The sequence below is a fragment of the Panthera onca genome, chromosome D2 (assembly GCF_046562875.1).
Source record: "Panthera onca isolate mPanOnc1 chromosome D2, mPanOnc1 haplotype 2, whole genome shotgun sequence".
NCBI lineage: Eukaryota > Metazoa > Chordata > Mammalia > Carnivora > Felidae > Panthera > Panthera onca.
Window position 1 is genome coordinate 42704236 of NC_138349.1, and position 21850 is coordinate 42726085.

Here is a 21850-nt window from a genome sequence, read left to right on the forward strand (position 1 = left end):
AAGACAGTACAAAGCATATGTAATCATAACTTGTGGTAAGTGTGAGGAAAGAAAAGTGCCAGGTCCTAGAGAGGAATGGGGCAGGGACTTATTCTCATCTGGAGAGACTAAGGGAAGCCATGCTCAAAAGTGACATTCAAGGTGAGATCTAGAGAATAAAAGCCAGATAAAGAAATGGGGGTGAATTCTAGGCATAAGGAAGAGCCTGTGCAAAGATCTTGAGGCAGAAAGGAGCAATGGAACAATGATATTTCTGAAATGGTGAAAATAAGGGATAGTTGGTAGCATGGGGGTCTGAAGAAACAAGAGAGACAAGGACTAGATCAGGCAAGGGCAGATGAAGGATTTGGGCTTTAAATCCAAGTGGGATGGGAAGGCAATTACCTGGTTTCTATGTAATGAACTGGAGGGGACAAAAGCAGAAGCTAACAGAACAGTAAGGACAGTGTAGTAGTCAGGAGAAAGACAATGGTGGTTAAGATTTGGGTGGTGGTAGTACAGTGGGTAGATACTTCACCAACAGACTTGGAAGGGCTTAGTAATGAATTAGATGTGGGGATAAGGGAGAGTGAGGGGTCAAAGAAGATCTCTACATTTCCGGCATGAGCAATTACTGAGATGAGGACAAGTGGATTTTGAAAGGAATGAGGGGAAGAGATCAAGGGTTCAATTTTAGACACTGGGGATTACCCAAAGGGAAATGTCTAATGGGCACTTGGTCCTGAAGCTTAAAGGACACACTTGGTATTGAAGATATAAATCTATTACGTCAATAGCACAGAGGTATTTGAAGCTATGGCTCTGTATGAGATGGCCTTCTAAGAATGAAAAGAGAAGAGGGTCCCAGAACACCAATGTTTGTTTAAAAACTGGATTAATAAATGCATTAAAACCACAGGGGCGCCTGATGGCTCAGTCGGTTCAGTGTCCGACTTTGGCTCTGGTCATGATCTCAAGATTCATGGGTTTGAGCCCTGCGTCGGCTCTGTACTGACAGCTCAGAGCCTAGGGCCTGCTTTGGATTCTGTGTCTCCCTCTCTCTCTGCCCCTCCCCTGCTCATATTCTGTCTCTGTCTCAAAAATAAATATACATTAAAATAAATAAATAAATAAATAGGGGCGCCTGGGTGGCGCAGTCGGTTAAGCGGCCGACTTCAGCCAGGTCACGATCTCACGGTCCGTGAGTTCGAGCCCCGCGTCAGGCTCTGAGCCCCGCGTCAGGCGCTGGGCTGATGGCTCGGAGCCTGGAGCCTGTTTCCGATTCTGTGTCTCCCTCTCTCTCTCTGCCCCTCCCCCGTTCATGCTCTGTCTCTCTCTGTCCCAAAAATAAATAAAAAACGTTGGAAAAAAAAAAATTAAAAATAAATAAATAAATAAATAAATAAATAAAAGCATTAAAACCATATACATTTATTTGTCATTCAGTGATAAAATAAGTTCATGGTCCAGGATCTATCCTGTGCAATATTAACATAGTGTAGATTAGCACAGCTGGAATATAAACTACTATTCACAAGTGGTATGTTTTCACAGGTCAAAAAAAAAAAATCTACCAAAAAACCATTGTGGTGATCTAAAATAAGTCTACAAATGCTCTGACAGTACCTTCAATAGGTGGAGCCTAATTCCATGCCTAGAATTCCCACTGGTCTTAATGAGTCACTGTTAACAAATAAAATGAGATGGAAACAACAGGGTATGACTTCTGAGGCTGGATCATAAAAGGCATTTCAGATTCCTCCTTGTTCTTTCTTAAAACACCCACTTTGAGGAAGCTAGCTGCCATGTCATAAGGACACTCAACTCAAGCAGCCTTACAGAGAAGGCCCCGCAGCAAGGAGCCAAGGCCTCCTGCTGACAGCATGTGAGTGAGCTACCTTGCACGTGGACCTGGCAGCTTCACAGGTACAATTCATGAGACCCTACACTAGACCCAGCCGGCTAAGCCCCTGGTGGATTCCAGACCCTCAGAAAATGTAGGAGATGATAAATGGTTGTTTGAAGCTGCTAGGTTTTGGCGTAATTTGTTGAGCAGCAACAGAAAACACTCACTGCTATATAACACAATCATTATGAGAAATTTGCTGAAATAATAAAAAGCCTAATCACTGTAAGTTATTGTGCAGCCAAACAAAAAGCAGAAAAATCTGGAAAGCATAGTCAAATCAGAGCATAACAACGAAAGTATAAGATAGTTACAATGCCCAAAGAACTGGTTAATGTAAGTAACATCCATCTTTCTTTCAAAAGGAGTAATCAAAAGTATGTTCTTTGTTTTAAAATTATCTCAACAAGTAAGGTTCATTTTCGTGGGGAGAAAACAGTCCCTGGTTCTACTCTATATACTGCTAAACACGTGCTCTTTTCCTTAGCCACAAAATGGGAATGATATTACTAACCCAAACAAGTTAGCAACGTGTCTCAGTATTAACCATTTGATAAATAACAAATGTCTGTTTTATTGTTGTAATTACTATTATTCATAATATAAATACTGATGACCTTCCCTTTATTTGTCCCACCATATTAACTGTTTCTGTAATCACGATATAACAAAACAGTAACCATAGTTTGCAACCATTCTTGAAACAGGGTATTTTATAATTCGAACATCTGAAAATAATATATTTTTTAAATTCCTAGAACAATTTGCTGGAATTTTTATATTAAAATTTAAAATATCTAATCTTGCCAAGCTAAGGATATAAGGAAATGCAGATATTTGAAATGTGACGTGATCAAAATTTTTAAATGATGCTGGTGTTTAACAGTTATCTTAAAATATTTAGTCCAAATAGGCATCTAGATACATTTACTCTCCTTTGCTATACACACAGACTGGTGCCGTTTCTTCTTCAGGAAAATAAAACTAAGGCAAATTATTCAATAAAATATAAATAATTTCTTTTTAAATAAAAAGTTATAAAGCTTTGCAAACAGGAAGAACCAACAGTTCAATCAGAATTAAAAAAAAAAGACAAAACAAAACAGGAAAAGGCTGAAGTCAGCTGAAAAAACAGACTAAAGTCATTCTTTCCTCTTCCCGTTAAGCCCCCCACCCTTAATTTTTACTTTCTAGTAGTGAGGTTTGGGAATTTTCAACAAGCTGGCCAGCTGCCAATTCCATAAAGTAGTGAGGAGAAAACTCCCCCTTCCAGGGGTCCCTCCCCCTAAGGCAGCTCCAGGCGCCTGGTCTGACAAGCTTTCTGAGAAGGACTAGACTCACTGCAGACTTTCTGGCTCCACAGCCATTGTTTGCATGGCTGCTGTGCTCCTTATCCAGAGCTTGGATTAGCATAAGAATATTGTCTTTTCTCTTAACGAGCAACCCATCCATTCCTTCCCCATTTCTAACCTCTACCCCCAACAATCCCTAAGCTAATATATACACATGCAACCGTAGTATCACCATTCACGGTTATTTTTATATCAGTGTAAAAAACAATCTCACCCAAATCTAAACATAAACCCTTAAGAAAATAACATGCTTAAATAAATAGTTATGTAAGTGTATCTGTGGTAATACACAGGAATCTCACCAAAAAGCCTGCCTTGGAGGCTATGCTGTGAGAATTTGTGATGAGTGAGACATTCATAATAAGGTCTTTTGGAAAGTCTTACTAAATTCCAAGCTACAGTCGGGATAGAGAAGTTCCACTTTACAAAGACATTTCTAACTGCCATGTCTTCCAACACCTTGAGGTCACTAATTTCATCATCGCCACTGAAATTACTTCCTAACTAGACTTAACTTTTCCCCAAAGCTCAATTACTTATTCAAAGCAAATTTAACACTTTTAACCTTTGTATTCCTGCTTAATCATCTCCTCTTTATTCAAAACCTTTCACTTTCCTTCTGTGCCAACAGACCATTCTCCCCAACACAAGTATGAATTCTTCCAGGAACAGAAAGGCAATTCAAACTAGGATGGTATTATACATTGGTGATGCATTTATATGCCTTACACCCTCACCAGGGCCTCTACAGTAGATGCACAATAAATGCTTCTTGGTTTATGAAGTATTTTCCAAAACAGGAGATACTCTGTTTTCAACCATTCAACTTTATACTACAAATCCCCTAACTTAATGACTCTAGTTTTTCTGTTGGTTTCATTTTATTAAATGAAAAAGCTCACAAATAATTAGAACTAGATCATGCTATACACCAATCTTTGGCACATCCGCACTCAGAAGACATTCTTACTGCCACCTCAGTCTCCTAGGGGTGGTAATTGAAATGGTCTGGGTGTTGTTCTGTCTCTCCTCTGGAATAAACACAAATGACAAACAAAACAAAACAAAACAAAACAAAACAAAAAAAACCCGAAGTGAATTAGTGGTTACAGAGATGCCCAGGAGGGACAGCATTTGGTCACCCCGCAGGTGCATTAGAGGTAATGGTGAGCAATACTGTCTGTGTTTTCCGCACAGTATTTTTACACGGACAAAATCAGTATAATGTGGCAGTGAAGAGTTCAGGGTCTCGCATGAGACAGATCTAGGTCTTCTGTGCAGATTAAATGAGAGAAACTCAAATACTATTTAATGGTAACTTTATGTTACCATATCATCATCTTTATAATTTGCAAATTAGTTTTACCTGCATTATACCATCTGTATGACCCTAACAGTGAGTAAAATTATTCCTACTTTGACAGAGAAAAGACAGGCTCAGAGAGCTAAAGCAACTTGCTGAATTTCAAATAGCTGGCAACTTGAAGGAACAACTAAAACCTGGGTCTTCGAACACCAAAGGCTGTGTTTCATCCAGTTGGTACATGAGTAAGTACGAACAGGAAGTTATTTTTTATTGAGCCACGTGAGATTTTATTTCATCTTCACAACTCTACAAGGAAAAGGTGAAGCTCAGCAAAGTTAAGAAACTTGCCCAAGTGCACACAAACAGTAAGAGGCAAGTCTGCTGCTGACAAAGCCCAAATTCCACTTGTTACTGCAAAGTCAGGAGCTGGTAGATAATGAGAAAAAAAGAGAAACCAGTATGCCTCTTATTACACACCACTGCTTTTCAGAAAGAAAAAAAAAATCTCAGTACTCAGCTCTGTGATACTGAGCTGGGTCTTTCACCAGCTGGCTCCCTGACAGGCTCAGCCGACAAGGGAACCAGGGGAACAGAGAAAGCTGGAAGAGGGAGAAGGGACTTCCTTCTTCCCAACTTCGCTGTTCCCACCATCTACTTGATTCACACCCTCCACACAGGCGGCAGAAGTAGGTTCCAGGTTTCAGCTTCCTTCCACACTCCCAGAACCAGCCCCAGGGCCCCCATTCAGACTCACTGGTGCCTGCACTCCAAGATCTGAGTGCCAGCTCCTCAAGACCTATGCTCTGAGCTCCTGAGGTGCCAGCAGCAGCCGGGCTCTTAGCTGCCTCCACAGGGACACACTTTCTCCTCTAGGTTCTGAAACCTCAGTCTCCTAGGGGTGGTATCTGCTTCCCACAATGACCATTTCTGCTTAATCCCAGTGTTCCTTTAGCTTTTTTCAATTCTCTAATACCTGGGTAGTCAATTCCCTATACCAAATTCTTCCTGTGAAAACAGCCAGTATGGTTTCAGGGCTCCTGACTGGGCCTTGATTGATACAAATACTTCCAGAAGACATATCTCAGAGAGTAACTGACTATACACGCACTACACACATATTTTCTATGTATTCACTTCATCAAAGAGGAACCAACAACATAGCTAATATTTCCTAAGTGCTATAAAGTGTGTTTTAATATATATTCAAAGAGATTGAAGATATTTTGACCCTAGGAATGAATTCTTCTAGACTCATTACATTTCAATTTTTCTCCCACAAATAATTATAACCCATCGAAGTTAGATATTTGTTCAGGATTGGCTAGGCTTTCTATTCTAACCTATGTGACCCCAAATCAAAATGCTTGAAGAATACCAAAATTTTGGTATCAAAACAGATTTTTCTTTTCCTTAAGCAACACTACATGTAATCAAAGACTTTCCTGAGTTAACTCAATCAATCCCTCTGGCCAAAAAATTAATTCAAATGCTAAATCAATCTTTTGTAAAAAAATATTTATTTTGAGAGAGAGAGAGAAAGAGAGAGCGAGCGCAAAAGCTGGGGGAGCAGCAGAGAGATAAGGAGGAAGAGAATCCCAAGCAGGCTCCATGCTGTCAGTGCAGAGCCCATTGTGGGGCCCCAACCCATGAACCGTGAGTTCTTGACTTTAGCTGAAATCAAGACTCAGATGCTTAACCGACTGAACCACCAGGTGCCCCTAAATCAATCTTTAAGTGGAATATAACCAACTTCCAGAACAAGGAAAGAAAAAATCAAGCAGAACTTCAAAAATAACAACCAAAAGCCCCCGTCTATATTTCACTCAGGAAACCAAATCATGCCCTCAGTATGAAACAACACCCTTTCAAAAACAGTCACGAGTTTCTGCAAATGTGTCCCTTCCTAAGAAGATCTGGAAATATGCGAGTGACTTTTTGGTTGGTGACAAGGGACCAAAATAGAAAATGCAATTCAATGTGCAGGGACGATCCCTTAAAGAATCAGTTCAACCCAATGTCCATAGTCCTCCCCTTGTTGAGAAATATGGATTCTTGACTAAATGACCTATCATTTTTCATTATTATCTGAAGGCTCCTCTGCGGTTCTAGATGTTCAAGAAGCAACAGCATTAGACCTCTAAGAAGAAAAATTATCTTGATTGAACTAACCTCTGAATGCAATTTTACTTTTACTCTGTTTTTTCTTCTCACTTGACCACTTTAAAAAAAAATCATCGTCTTGCTGTATTAACCACAGTGTTTACACAATGTAAAAACAATTGAAAAATCAACCGAAATTTCTTCTCCACTTTATTCTCTACTTACAAATTTTTTAAAAAAAAATTCAGAGCACACAGGTTCCCCTGAAGCTCAGGAGTACAGGCGTCCCAGGCTCGGCCACTTGGCATATTCTATCCCCCCACGCTACAAGGAGAGCTCGTCTAATACTAGGACTCAGGACTGTGGCTGTGCCTGCAGAGACACAGTCACTCTTTCAGACTGAACATGCATAAGAAAACAGCAGCCCAAGAGGCTTTTTGGCAGCTATGCTGGGACTCGGAGGGGAACCAGAAGGCAGAGCCAGGACGCTAAAAGAAGCCAGGTCCTTAGAGTGGTCAGTGAGCAGCAACCTTGCCTGAAGCCTCAATTACTCAGGCACTTGTCAGTTTACAGTCAATAAATTCCCTTTATTTTTTTAGGTCAGAGAGAGTCAGTTTTTCCGTTACAACCAAAAACATTCTAGTTGATAGGAAGGCTTAAGGGAAAGGCACACTTGAATATTCTGGGTTAGCATAAAATCAGTAATTCTGAATAAACTAAACAACAACAGAGACTGGTGTGAGAAAGAGTTACTTTAAAGATAGCTCAAGCAGTATACAAATTTACTTAAAAACGTGACCAGCAGCTACATAAAGAGAAACTCTTACTCCCCAAATCTGCTAGTCCCTCAGTCTTTCCCATGTCGGCTAACAGCCTCTCTACTTTCCAAGTTTCCCAGGCCTAAAATCTTGGGACTCATTCTTCACCACTCTTTCCTTCTTTCTCATATTCCATATCCTATCTGTCAGCAAATCCTGCTCGTTCTACCTTCAAAATATACCCAAAACATATGCACTTCTCACTACCTCTCTCTAGTCCAGGCCACCAACACTGTTTACCTGGATTACTGAGACAGCCTCCTAACTGGTCTCCCTGCTTGAACCCTTGTCCACCTACAGTATATTGTCAACACAGCAGAGTGGTGATAGGAAGCATGTTAGGTCACATCACTCCCCTGTTCACGCACAGTATGGGCTGATGTCTCCAATGGCCCACAGGACCCCAGCTCCTCCACTCCCAACTGCACTGCGCACCCCCCCCCCCACCCCCGTCCCAGGACATGCCAGGCCTGGCCCTGCTGCAGGACACCTTGATGTCCGTGGGTCCCTCCACCCAGAGCGTTCCCCCCACCCCCAGACATCTGTATGAGTTGATACCTTACCTCTTCCAAGGATTTACTCAAATATCTCGTTCTTATTGACAGTGTTGGTGTTCACCCCTGGCACTCATATCCTCCTTCCCAGATTTATATCTGTTTTTTCTCTTCAGCACTTGTCACCCGTTAATTTGATATACATTTTACGAATTATCTCGCTTACTGCTTGCTACCTGCTCCAGAATGCATGCCCCATATGGGCAAGGGTGTTAGTCTATTTTTTCACTCTGTATTGCCAGCACCAAGAAGAGTGTCTGGCCAGCACCAAGAAGAGCTGGTACTCAGTATTTGCTGAGGGAATGACTCAAATATAGCAGAAAGAATGAAAACATCATGCCAATTTCTTTCATATACAAATGAAACCTTCTCAAAAGGGCTGTACTCTGGATAAACTATTCCATTTCCTTATCTCAACACAACTGAAATGATACAAAAACCACCCCACTTCCTTCTACTCACTTTGAGCCCTGACGTGTGTCAAGATCCTGTGGGGGAAATTTTCCACTGTTTTCACTGCATATACTCAAGTCTGAGATATAAATTAAAAGGTCTTAAGAAAGTCTTGTACAAGTAAACGTAACTTCTCAGGATCTAAAATATTGCTTAAGGCAAACAATGGCTTGGGTTATACTTCTGACAGTACCATATAGTTATAACAAGTTAAAGAACTGTGGAAATAATCACAGAGAAAGAGAAAACACAGCCCTTTCGTACAATGTGGTCTGACAAAGGGAACTGCAAACCGTCCAAGCTCGACTGCAATACTTCAGTAAGCAGACAAAGTAAGTTTCAAAGGCAATACTTACAAGTAAACTGCAGGTCACCAAAGGCCCTGAGTAAACCAGAAGGCGTTGCAATCAGATCATCCGTAATTCTTCCCTGTATTAAACCACAAACTACAGAAAACTAAACCTTGTGAACCAGTGGGTCTAAGAAAGAGCACCCTCGAGACTATAAATCCCGGTTTATTAACATGAAGCACCTGGAAATCCAGGAAGCGCTTCACCCTGTGGACGAACATTTAGGTTTTATTTTTGTTACTCTGTGTCAGAACATTGCTTCAGGTTAAAACATGCTGGTTCAGAGTAGTTTGCTGAAGAAGTTCTGTGGCGTGGGATGGACTCCCCCCCCCCCCCCCTTTAGTATCTTTCAGCTGAGATACCTAGTTTAAATACTTATCAACTTATATTTTTATTTTAAAGAAAGTACTATAGGTAAGCACTGTCTTCAGGTCAGGCGGCCTCTGAGTTAATTCGAATTCTGCCTTAGGTGCCTAGCTGATCCTGACCGATTCACTTCCCTCTGTGGGCCTTGGTTTCCTTATTTGTAAAATAATGCCATGAAGTCTTCCACATCTCAATCCTGTGAGTCTATGAACTGTGCCCACTCAATACAGTACTTCAAAGATTTAACCTAAGAATTACCTAGATGTTACTGTCTATACCTGCAACTAATAGAACACTGTAAGTGAACTGCACTGGATTTACCACCACGGCTTTAAAAAAAGATTACCTAGGTGCTGAGTAAAGCAGGGCAAAAACCATGAATTCACATCCCCTCCCTCTGAGGTAACCGCTATTCTGAATGTGGTATTTAACATCCATGGCTTCGTAGGCTTTTGCCGTATATAATACATACCCCAAACAATACACAGCATTGCTTTGCCTATTTTTGAATCTTCTATAGCTGTATAAAAAACTGTATCATTCTATATGTATATTTTTATATTTGCTTATTTTTCACTCAACATTGTGAGTGATTTCCACAATATTTTTGAATTTTTCATTCACTGTCATTGTTACATAGAGTGTTCATTCTATGAATACCTTACAGCTGTACTGATCCATTCTCCTGTTGATTGATGATATAAGTTGTTTCCATACTCTGGTATAAGCAGTGCTTATAATAAGCATAAGCATAGTAAGCAAAGCACTTGAATAGCTGCTTCTGCTGTTGCTGTTTGAGCAAATAAATCTGTAAGGCAGAATCCCAGAAGTAGGACCCTGGGTCCAATGGTAGTGCTGGTAGATATTTTGGTAACTTCCCTGGGACTGTGACATTTTGCACTTCCAAATACAAAACACTGATGTAAGGACAATGTTTAAATACTCCTAAAGGACACAGAATAAATGTTAACACATGGAAAGACATTATATTATGTATAGAAAGCCTCAATATCATGACTATTCATTTTCCCTACATTAATTATAAATTTACTGATACTCTTTATCACATTAAAGTTCCATTCTCTTCTTAGTTTGCTAAGAGTTTTCATCATAAACGGGGTCAAATTTTATTGTGTTTTTTCTCCATCTACTGATATGATCACAGTGTTTTCCTCTTTCCATGTGTTAATGGATAAATTAATTAGGAATGATCCATATTAAAAGCTTTCTTAAAGAGTAAATAATCTGTGCTAGTTTAAAAAAAAATTTTGTTTTTACATTTATTTATTTTTGAGAAACAGAGTGAGACAAGGCATGAGCGGGGGAGGGGCAGAGAGAGAAGGAGACACAGAATCTGAAGCAGGCTCCAGGCTGTCAGCACAGAGCCTGATGCGGGGCTCGAACCCATGAACTGTGAGATCATGACCGGAGTCGAAGTCAGACACTCAACTGACTGAGCCTCCCAGGTGCCCCAATGTGCTAGTTTTTAAAGATGTCCACAAATTCTTTCATATTCCTTTTTTCAAGAGGTGGGACCTAATTACTTTGAGTGTGTGCTGGACTGACAAACAGATGAAAGTGAAAGTGACCAAGTATGTGCTGACAGTAGGTCTTAAGAGGCAATGCAGCTTTCTCCTTGCTCTCTTTCTTGGGTCATTCACTCTGGGGTGAAGAACTGAGAGGCCTCCTGCCAACAGCTGTAAGAGTGCACCATCTTGGAAGTAGATTCTCCTCCAGGAGAGCTTTCAGGTGAAGGTAGCTCCTGCTGGCATCCTAACTACAACCTCTTGAAACACTCTGAGCCCAAACCATCCAGTACACTACTTTTAAATTCATTTAAGTTAATTTAAGTTTTTGTTGTTTCAAGTCCCTAAGTTTTGGGATAAATTGTTATGCAGCAATAATTTACACACCATCCTTGGATTCCTGGGATAAATTCAATTTTGTCATTATTGAATAGTAAATTGGTCTTTGTCCCTGGTTCCTAGAAGGGAACCTCTAAAGTAAATTTTTGGAATTTCCTGGGTAACAGGAGTGTCTTTGTTATGTATGAGCCTCACAGATCATACCTGAGTTTATGACTCAGGATGGGGGCTGGTCACCAAAAAGACCAACCATGTGATTATAGAGGATTGGGGCACTGAATCAGCCCCACCTCTGGGGAGGGGACAGGGCTGAAGATTGGGTTCAATCATGTAGCCAATTGTTCAATCATGCCTACACAATGAAACGCCAATAAAAACACTGTACACCCTAGCTGAGATAAGTTTCCTGTAAACACACCAATGTGCCAGGAAGATGACATACCCTGATTCCAGGGGGACAGGAGGCCTCACCTTTGGAATTCTCACAGGCCTCATCCTATGTGTCTCTTCATTTGGCTGGTCCCAATATGTATCCTTTATAATAAAATGATCATTGTACATGTACCACTTTCTTGAATCCTGTGAGACATTTTAGTGAATCATTAAACAAAGTCTGAGGGGATCAGGGAATCCTCTGGGATTTGCAGTTCCAGACTTGTTACTGGCATCTCAAGAAAGGGCAGTCTTTTTTTTGTTTGTTTTTTAAATGTTTCTTTATTTTTGAGAGAGAGTGAGCACGAGTGGGGGAGGGGCAGAAAGAGAAGGAGACAAAGAATCTGAAACAGGCTCCAGGCTCTTAGCTGTTAGCACACTACCCAATGTAAGGTTTGAACTCAAACTACGAGATAACGACCTGAGCCAAAGTCAGATGCTTAACCCAGGCGTCCCACAAGTGAGGGCAGTCTTGTTGGGGGACTGTGCCCTTATACCTGATGCTGACGTTGGGTAAGTATTATCAGAATGGTACTGCAGTATTGTAGATATAATTATGTTGTTTTTTTTTTTTAATTTTATTTTTGAGACAGAGAGAGACAGAGCATGAGCAGGGGAGGGGCAGAGAGAGAGGGAGACACAGAATCCGAAGCAGGCTCCAGGCTCTGAGCTATCAGCACAGAGCCTGACGCGGGGCTTGAACTCACAGACTGTGAGATCATGACCTGAGCTGAAGTCGGACGCTCAACCGACTGAGCCACCCAGGCGCCCTGATATGATTATGTTTAAATATACTCTCGGATTTGTTTTGCTAGAATTTTGTTATGTTTTACATCTGTATTCATAAGCAAGACTGGCCTATCACATTATCCATGTCTGGTTTTGGTATAAAAGTTATACTAGCCACACAGAGTAAGTTGAGGAACTTGCTTTATTTTGCTGTTCTCTGGATCAATATGTATAAATTTGGACATATTTACCACTAGAATAGTTTGATAGAATAGTTTGAGTTTGATAGAACTCAGTTTTAAAATCATCTGGGCCAATGTGGCGCCTGGGTGGCTCTGTCAGTTGAGACTCCCAACTCTTGATTTCGGCTCAGGCCATGATCTCACGGGTCCATGGATTTGAGCCCCGCATCTGGCTCTGTGCAGACAGTATGGAACCTGCTTGGGATTCTCTCTTTCCCTCTCTCTGGCCCTCTTCTGCTCACTGCCTTCTCTCTTCCTCTCTCAAAAGAAATAAAAACAAAGAAATAAAAATAAGATAAAATCATCTGGGCCAAGAGGTGCCTGGCTGGCTCAGATAGTATAGCATGTGGCTCTTTTGATTTGGGGGTTGAGTTTGAGACCCACATTGGGTGTAGGGATTGCTTACAAATAAAATCTTTTAAATTTCTTTTAAGTTTATTTATTTATTTTGAGAGAGAGAAAGAGAGAGTGAGAACGAGCATCGGAGCTGGGGACAGGTAGAGAGAGAGAGAGAGAGAGAGAGAGAGAGAGAGAGGGAATCCCAAGCAGGCCCTATGCCACCAGTGCAAAGCCCGACATGGGGCTCAGTCTCATGAACTTTGAGATCATGACCTGAACTGAAATCAAGAGTCAGACGTTTAACCCACTGAGCCACGCAGGTACCGCTATTAAGTTACTTTTTTCTTTTAATGTTTATTTTATTTATCTTGGGAGAGAGAGAGAGAGAGAGAGCGCGCGAGCGAGCAGGGGAGGGGCAGAGAGAGGGAGAGAGAAAATCCTAAGCAGCCTCTGCTCTGTCAGTACAGAGCCCAATGTGGGGCTCGATCTCATGAATCATGAGATCATGACCTGAGCAGAAATTAAGACTCGGACACTTAACCAACTAAGCCACCCAGGCGCCCCTATTAAGTTACCTTTTAAAAAGAAAACTGTCATTTTATTTAAATTATAAAATTTATTGACATAAAGTATTCTCTGATAAAAAAAAATCTCTTCTGTATTTGAAGTCACGTGCCCCCCTGTTTACATACCCAATACTATTTGTGTTTTCTGGGTTTTTCTTGACCATTTAAATGATTTATTTTATCAGCCTTCTCAAGAACCAATTTTTGGCTTTTGTAATCCTTTCCTATATATGTTAAAATATAATTTAAAACCCCAATTCTATCACTTATTACGTAGAAGCTTGCATAAGCTTCTCTCTGTGACTCAGTCTTCTCATCTATAAAGTGGGAATAATAACCGTACTTACCCCACAAGGTTATAAAGATTAAATGAAATAATCCCTGTAAAGCATATGGAACAATACAAGGGCTAAATAGCAAGTGCTGGCTTTTATCTTCATCATCTGTTTACTTCTCTTGAATTTATTCTGTTGTTCTTTTCCTAATTTAGGTTAGATACTTAGCTTATTAATACTTTTAATTTTTTGAATTTGAGTATTTAAGGCTTCAATGTGTCAGACAAGTATTAACATCCAAGTTTGCTTTATTGTTCAGTTCTAGATGTTTTCTGATTTGTATTGTCATTTTATTTTTGAGCTGTGGGATTTACAGAAGTCTGTTTTAAAATTTCCAAACATGGGTGTGTATATACTGTTTGCTATTCATTTTTAGTTACGTGCACTTGTTGGCAAAAACTATGGTTGATACGATTATTTAAAATGTTTTAAAACTATTTATTTATATTTTAAAATGTATTACAATTTGCTGTACAGCCTAGTAAATGGTCACATTTAATAAAATGCTAACTTCTAGAACCAAATGACCTTGTCATGCTCTCTGCTTTAAAAATCTATGAATATTCTCATTTTAATAGGGTAGAATTAGCAAGACACCAGAAGAAGTGTCATAACCTGGCCTCTGCCAGCCTTTCGAATATCCTCCTCCTCCTCCTCCACACCCTTCCAACGCTCTAACTGTACTGAAATCACAGTAGCGCTCTCTCTATAGGCATTCCCTCCAGACTTCCATTCCTTTGCACAGCCTCTGTGCTTCACCAGGTTGAGTCTAATTTATTCTTCAAGAATTGGTCCACAAGAAATCCTGGCAGGCAATCCCCGATCCTTCCTCAGCAGGCTGAGTGAGGTCCCATCTCTACTTCCAGCGCACCCAGAACATTGACCATAGTTGCTTCACAGCTCTTGGCTAACATTCATTTAAAAACTATTTATTAATCCCTTGGTATGTGCTCTATGCTGATTACACAACAGTAAATGAAACAGACATGATTCCTCCCATTAAAAGACTTATATAGTCGGGTGAGTTTTTGACTTATCTTGAAGCATCTGTAATCTCCATTTTCTGGCACATAACTAAACAAAGCAATAAATGCTCAATAAATGAATAAAAGGAATAAAAAATTATATTAATCTCTTAAGAGAAACATAATTGAGGAGTTAAATTCACTATAAAAACCACATAACATACTTTAATATTCTTTATAAGTATGCTGGCATCTAAAAATGCATCTCCAAACCTTACAGTTATAGCCAGTAACTACCAATCCAGTAATCTCTATCTTACCTCTATCCGAGTACTAGCTAAGGAACTTCACTCCCATAATCACCTCTGGTGATTTCTAGATAATCAGAGAAAAGAAATTTAGATCCAAGTCATGAAATAGGGGAATCTCCATATATTCAAAAGCCCTCTTCCTAAAATATTTCGGGCTTATTTCATGTTTTGAATTATCTTAGCTCTAAGTTTATTAGTTTTTACTTATCACACTTTCCTTTATTTTGAGAGATACAGACACAGCGCAAGTCCGGGAGGGGCAGAGAGGGTGGGGGGGATGAGAGAGAGAGAGAGAGAGAGAGAGAGAGAATTCCAAGCAGGCTCTGTACTGGGTCCTGATGCAGGACTCAAACCCATGAAGCTGCGAGATCACGACCTGAGCCGAAACCTAGAGTCAGATGCTCAACCGACTGAGCCACCCAGGTGACCCTCTTATCATACTTTAAAAAAAAAAAAAAAAAAGTTTATCTTTATTTATTTTGAGAGAGACAGAGTGTGTGTGTGTGAGTGAAGGAGGAGCAGAGAGAGAGAGGGAGAGCGAGAATCCCAAGCAGGCTCTGTGTTCATGCAGGGCTTGATCCCACAAACTGTGAGATCATGACTTGAGCCGAAATCAATAGTCAGACACTTAATAGAATGAGCCACCCAGGTGCCCCATCATACATTTTTTTAGTACTATGAAATAAAAAATTTAATATATTCTACATACTTTACATATATTAATTCATTTAATCTTCTTACTAACTTTACGAGGCAAGTATTCTCGGGGTGTCTGGATGGCTTGGTTAAACGTCCAACTTTGGCTCAGGTCATGATCTCGCGGTTCGGGAGTTCGAGCCCCACATTGGGTTCTGTGCTGACAGCTCAGAGCCTGGAGCCTGCTTTGGATTCTGTGTCTCCCCCTCTCTCTGCCCCTCCCCCACTTGCACTGTCTCTCTCTCTCTGTCTCTCTCAAAAACAAAATAAACATTAAAAAAATAAAAAAATAAAAGTCGTACTAATGAGGCAAGTATTCTCATTATGCATAATTTTATAAGAATAAACCTGAAAATGAAGCATGATTTTTTTTTTTTTTTTTTTTTTATTTATTTTTGGGACAGAGAGAGACAGAGCATGAACGGGGCAGGGGCAGAGAGAGAGGGAGACACAGAATCGGAAACAGGCTCCAGGCTCCGAGCCATCAGCCCAGAGCCTGACACGGGGCTCGAACTCACGGACCACGAGATCGTGACCTGGCTGAAGTCGGACGCTTAACCGACTGCGCCACCCAGGCGCCCCTGAAGCATGATTTTTTTAAAGAAAGGTATTAAATACTAGAATTAACTCAAGAGGAAGTAGAATACCTAAATACACCATAACCTGACTATAAAGTGGTGGTCAACGGGCTGGAAATGGGATGGAGGGGAGGGTGGTAAAGAAGGCAGTGGGGTGGGAGGCAGTGAGGAGGAGCTCAGGCTCTGGTGTACATTGTTCAAGATTTTATATAGTATGAGCTTATCAGACCTCCTTATTAGTCCCTTACAAACAAAGACTGGGTGGGAAGGAGCAAGGAAGGGGTGGAAGAAAGGGAGAAAAGGGAGGAAACTGATGAGCTCGAGTTAAACTGGAATTTCTGAGATACTTAAGATTGGAAATACCTCACAAACAGGTGAAAATATAAGACAGGAGAGCAGGAAGCAAGTATTTCAGATGGAGGGTAAGGATAGGAATTGTCACTACAGAATATGAAAAGATGCTACTGGAAATCTTGTGGCATGCTCTCCCCACAGTATCATATATAGCTGCAATAACATAGACAGCAACCCAAACCCAAAAGTATCCAAAATGGAGAATGACCAAATAAGTTAACTCAGGAGTGTATCCACCAACTTAAATTAAGAATAATGGTATCTTGGAACACCTGGGTGGCTCAGTCGATTAAGCGTCTGACCTCAGCTCAGGTCACGTTCTCACAGTTGTGAGTTCGAGCCCCGTGTCAAGCTCGGTGCTGATAGCTTGGAGCCCGGAGCCTGCTTAAGATTCTGTGTCTCCCTCTCTCACTGCCCCTTCCCTGTTCACTCTCTTTCTCTCTCAAAAATAAACATTAAAAAAAAAAAAATAAGAAGAATGGTATCTTAGTTATGAGAGGGCAGTCCTAATTTAAGACAATGGGAATAAACGTTCTGCCTCCCTTTGAAGGGGGTGGGTAGCATAATATGCAAAGAGCCTGAGGGCAAGGTCCACAGATTATCTACAGGATGAGTTCTAGATTTCTCTACAGCAGAGAGTAGGAATAAGACTAAATTTTCAGTGGTGTCCAGGGAGATACCAACAGTAAGGGCAGAGCACATCTTTTTTCCAAGCCTGGAGCTATAACTGCTTTTCTGCAATGCAGGGTTTCAAAAAGCTGCTAGATCTAACAGATCTGCTACCTTGCTAAAGAATCTCCCAGCTGCCGGTGCCTGGAAGCACTGAGGACTCCTCCCAGAGTGCCAAGAAATCACTAACAATTTGTTGACTCCTCTGTTATCAGTCAACAGGACAGAAACAATTCTGCCTTCCCATGCTGACCGGTTTGCCAATGAACAGATACCTACAGCCAGAACTAAATGAGTGCTTAGGGAACCCAAGACCCCCATAAGTGGGCGCAAAATAAAATGCAGTTTGTTTTAAAAGGAACTCTGCAACCAGAGGAAAGGCTAAGCTCAAAATGAGAACAGGTGGCTTCTACTTAGGCAGAGCTAACAGAAGACAGTGGGTGACAGTGCACACACGAGACCCCAGGATGGTGTCTGTCCTCTCAGTAAAGAAGAACACTCACAGATGTCCAAGTACCGGAGCTGCCAAAAAGGACACTGATGCAGGACTGCAGCCCCAAAGACACTGTCACAGCAGCTCAAAGAGGATACCACCATTACGACGACAATCTGTCAATGTGAAGAAAGGGGAGCATCCCTGGGTTTCTATAGTGCGGGCAGTTGATGTGCTTATCAGTTACTGCTTTTCTCCTAAGTAACTCAAACATGAACAGCTCCACAACCACTGAAGAGCCACTGAACAGGACCCATTGAGAAGGGTACTTTGCATTCCTTATCATGACCTTTGTCCTGCACCTTCCCTTGAGGAACTCCATCTTTGGTGAATCCTTTTATATCCTAATTGAGAATTAATGCTCAGTGGAAGATGACTGTACATTAACAAACTTTTTTAAAATTTTGGGGTGACATAGAAGGCTGCCAGTTTTGATTAGGATGCAGAGGAGAAGAGACTCTCAGCAGATCAAGCTCCAATACAAGCTGCCCTGATGCTCAGACTCAAAGGTACAAGAAATAATCTGTGGTAGATTCTCTGACAAGTTCCAATAGGAGAGTTGGAGCACAGACCCCTAGATTTTCTGAGGCAAGGATATGACTTCATAACACTGTATGAAAACTGTAGCTCCTGGCATGCCATTGGGCCCCAGTAGAGAACCCAACTATGGAACATCAAGGATTTAGTGACCAGAGCTACCCATCCATGATTCACAAGGTCAGGTGAAGCAGCAAGCCATTATATGATAGAAATGGTATTTTTGTAATAGTACCTAGGCAGTGGTAGAGGGCACTAGTAAATACAAGTCCAGAACCTCATGTCACCTACTCTTATCACAACAGATGTCTTTACTTATGCTCACACCAACAACTTTATGGTGGGTTCCTGGTAACCAATGACAAAAAAGAAAAACCTGGGTCCTGGCTGACAAAGACAGATAAAAAATGACTACTGCTCTACAGCCCTACTTGGATGACTCTGAAGACAATGAGGAGGCAGAAATTCTCTCAGCGGGCATGGCAAAGAGAGAAGTGACCAAACAAGAAAAAACATGGACTCCTTAGGAGTGGTGAATGGTATGGCTGATTGGGTAGGGTGATGGAAGGAGCAAAAGTGGAAAATAAAAGAGAAGGAACCTGGAGAAGAAGCATGTTGATGGTTCTAGAAGAGCCCAAAGTGCCAACCTTTATATCTTACGTTAATGCCCACCACAAAACACCAACAATGCTTTGGTGCATTTAACAATGAGGTGCATTTAACTACATTCCCAACTATAGATGGAATAACTTGTCACTTGACTGCAGTGAGCTTTTGCTCTGGGCCACCTCAGTGCTTGACCAACAGGGTCATGAATGGAGGAGCCACAGTGACAGACAGGAAGGCTTTACACAGGCCCAACAGCATGGGTTCTTCCTTACTGAAGGTGGCCTAATCACTGCCACTGACACATGTGGGTATAGAACTGACACTCCAGATATGCGTTTGTCTTCCTTGCCCACAGTATATCGTCCCGCCAGCACCACTATCCCAAGGTTTACAGATCACCTCATGAGGAGTATCAATTATGGCCTCAGGATCAGCTACAGGATTGGGGATTACAGCTTGGTCCACTAACCTTCTTGTTTTGGAGATTTCTTTTAGCGATTACAACCAGCCTCCAATTTGAAGCAGACAAAGTGGGCTTAATGGAACATGAGGCAATCTGAGAAATAAAAACAGGCTATAGCAAACACTTGTGGTGCTGGCAACACATCCCCTTACCCTACCGGCCTCATTATAGCTATGGTGGACAGCTCTATGCACTGCCTGACAGCATCTGATACCAAGTATAAGCCAAGGCACTGCTGTTTTGCTCCTTAGGGTTTTCTCCAAACTTAAAGAAGACGGCTCAGCAATATGCAGGCACAGCCATACAAACGCTAGAGTTAAAGCTCCAGGAGCAATCTTCAACTAACAGAAGATGAAAAGTCATTGGGGCACCGGGCTTGCTAGGTCAGAAGAGCATCTGATTCTTGATCTCAGGGTCATAAGTTACAGCCCCTTGTTGGGTGTAGAGATTCCTCAAATAACAAAAACCTCAAAAAAAAAAAAAAAAGATGATGAAAGTCAGTGGATAAATGTCCAAGCTCCCTGTCCTTTGATGGGACAATACTACGGCGCATTCCGAGGGTCCCCAGGATTGCCCATAGTGATAACCAGCTCCTTACCACACTTTATGTAACTTCTCTCACCTTTCCCTTTCTCCCATTTCTGCTTCTTTGGATCACCTCGCAAATAAACTACCTAGTCGTAAGTCCTTTTCTCAGGCTCTACTTTCAAAGGAGCCCAAACTAAGAAGTGGTGCAGTCAGGACTCAAACTAAAACAATGTGGCTCCACAGCCTGCACTTTAACAAGAGCGTATTGCCTCTTTAAAGCAGCAGAATAGGGTGCAATACACTATGGGATCCTAAATGTAAATACCAGTGAGCAAGCATATACACAGCAACAAAGAGATTTTAACTTTCTAGTGGTGAAGAAAACTGGAAAAAAAGGGGCAGACTATATGTAGCCAAACCTAAGTCAATTAAATACATACATACACACACACCAAAGACATATTCAAAGACATATAGCAAACAAATGAGACTGCTTTCCTATGGCAGGAGGAGACAAAAGGAGAGTGGAGATCAAGAAGAAAGTAAATAAAATAAATCAATTGAGGGACCTTATTATAAAGAACAAAGTAATTTTACTCTTGTAAATGTAAGATATGATTAACTTGAGTTTCTCAGTCACAGTCCGAACATACTGTCACAATATTACATGGAAAAGTCGACAGTACTTGTTATGAATCGGAAGCTATCAAAATAAATATAAAACTCTGAAAATATTTTTATTTACTTATTTATTTTTGATGTTTATTTTTGAGAGAGAGAAAGAAAGTGTGTGTGCAGGCATGCATGTGAGCATGGGAGGGTCAGAGAAAGAGACATTACAATCCAAAGCAGGCTCCAGGCTCTGAGCTGTCAGCATAGACCATGACCTGAGCCAAAGTCGGACGCTTAACTGACTGAGCTACCCAGGCACCCCTGAAAATATTTTTAAAAATTCACCTGTGTTAAGACCTAAAATCATTCTGAACAGTACTGGCAGCACACATTCCATACTTTGAGAAACACTGTTGTCACTATTGTGAGATAAGAATGATAGAGGGATCTTCAAAATATATATATTTTTTGGGGTGCCTGGGTGGCTCAGTCAGTTGAGAGTTGGACTTCAGCTCAGGTCATGATCTCACAGTTCATGGGTTCAAGCCCTGCACTGGGCTCCCTGTCAGCGCAGAGCAGGCTCGGGATCCTCTGTACTCCTCTTTCTCTGCCCCTCTCCCTCTCATGCTCTTGCTCTCGCTCAAAAATAAATAAACATTAAAAACACCTTTAATATACATTTTAATAGTAAAAATATTAATTTGAGAGCTTAACTAGATTTATGTTAAAGAGAAAACTTGAGGGGTGCCTGGATGGCTCAGTCAGTTAAACAACCAACTTCAGGTCAGGTATCTCTCTCTCTCAAAAAAAAAACACGAAAAATTTTTTTAAAAAGAGAAAACTTGATAAGAGCTTAATCACAAAGCCTTTTCTTAATGTGAATGCTTTCCTTCCTCAATAATGTAATGTTTTCCAGTTACACAATGTATAATCACAAAACAGTGAGTACTTAATTTTCAATATAAAATGTTGGAATATTTCTAAATATTGCAAAGTCCTAAATCAGTCATCAACTAAGAGCTGAAAAGAACTTTAATAAAAGCACCAAAACTAGCTAGTTTTATATTATGAGGTAACTTATTACCTCACTGAAAGGTATTTCTCTAAGGACATTACCATACTGATGGTTATTTGTTAACATGAAACCATCAAATTCTGCTTCATAAATTTCTTCATTGATCCCAATTCACTGAGCAGTAACTCCATTAAAATAAGATACATCCTTCAGTAACAGTGTCAGAATTATACCTGAAGGAATATTTTAAACATTTTTTTACTAAATCTTGCTTAGCATTTAAAACTATAGCAAAAGATGTAATATGAACAGAACAGTATTTTTTTCT

The 21850-nt window shown here is 40.8% G+C and overlaps 1 protein-coding gene across 2 annotated transcripts in view; it reads right to left on the minus strand.

The window, feature by feature from the left end:
* The window catches only part of BMPR1A (bone morphogenetic protein receptor type 1A), a 138737-nt gene that overhangs the window by 35464 nt on the left and 81423 nt on the right, over window positions 1–21850 (minus strand). The gene's annotated exons all lie outside the window — the stretch shown is intronic.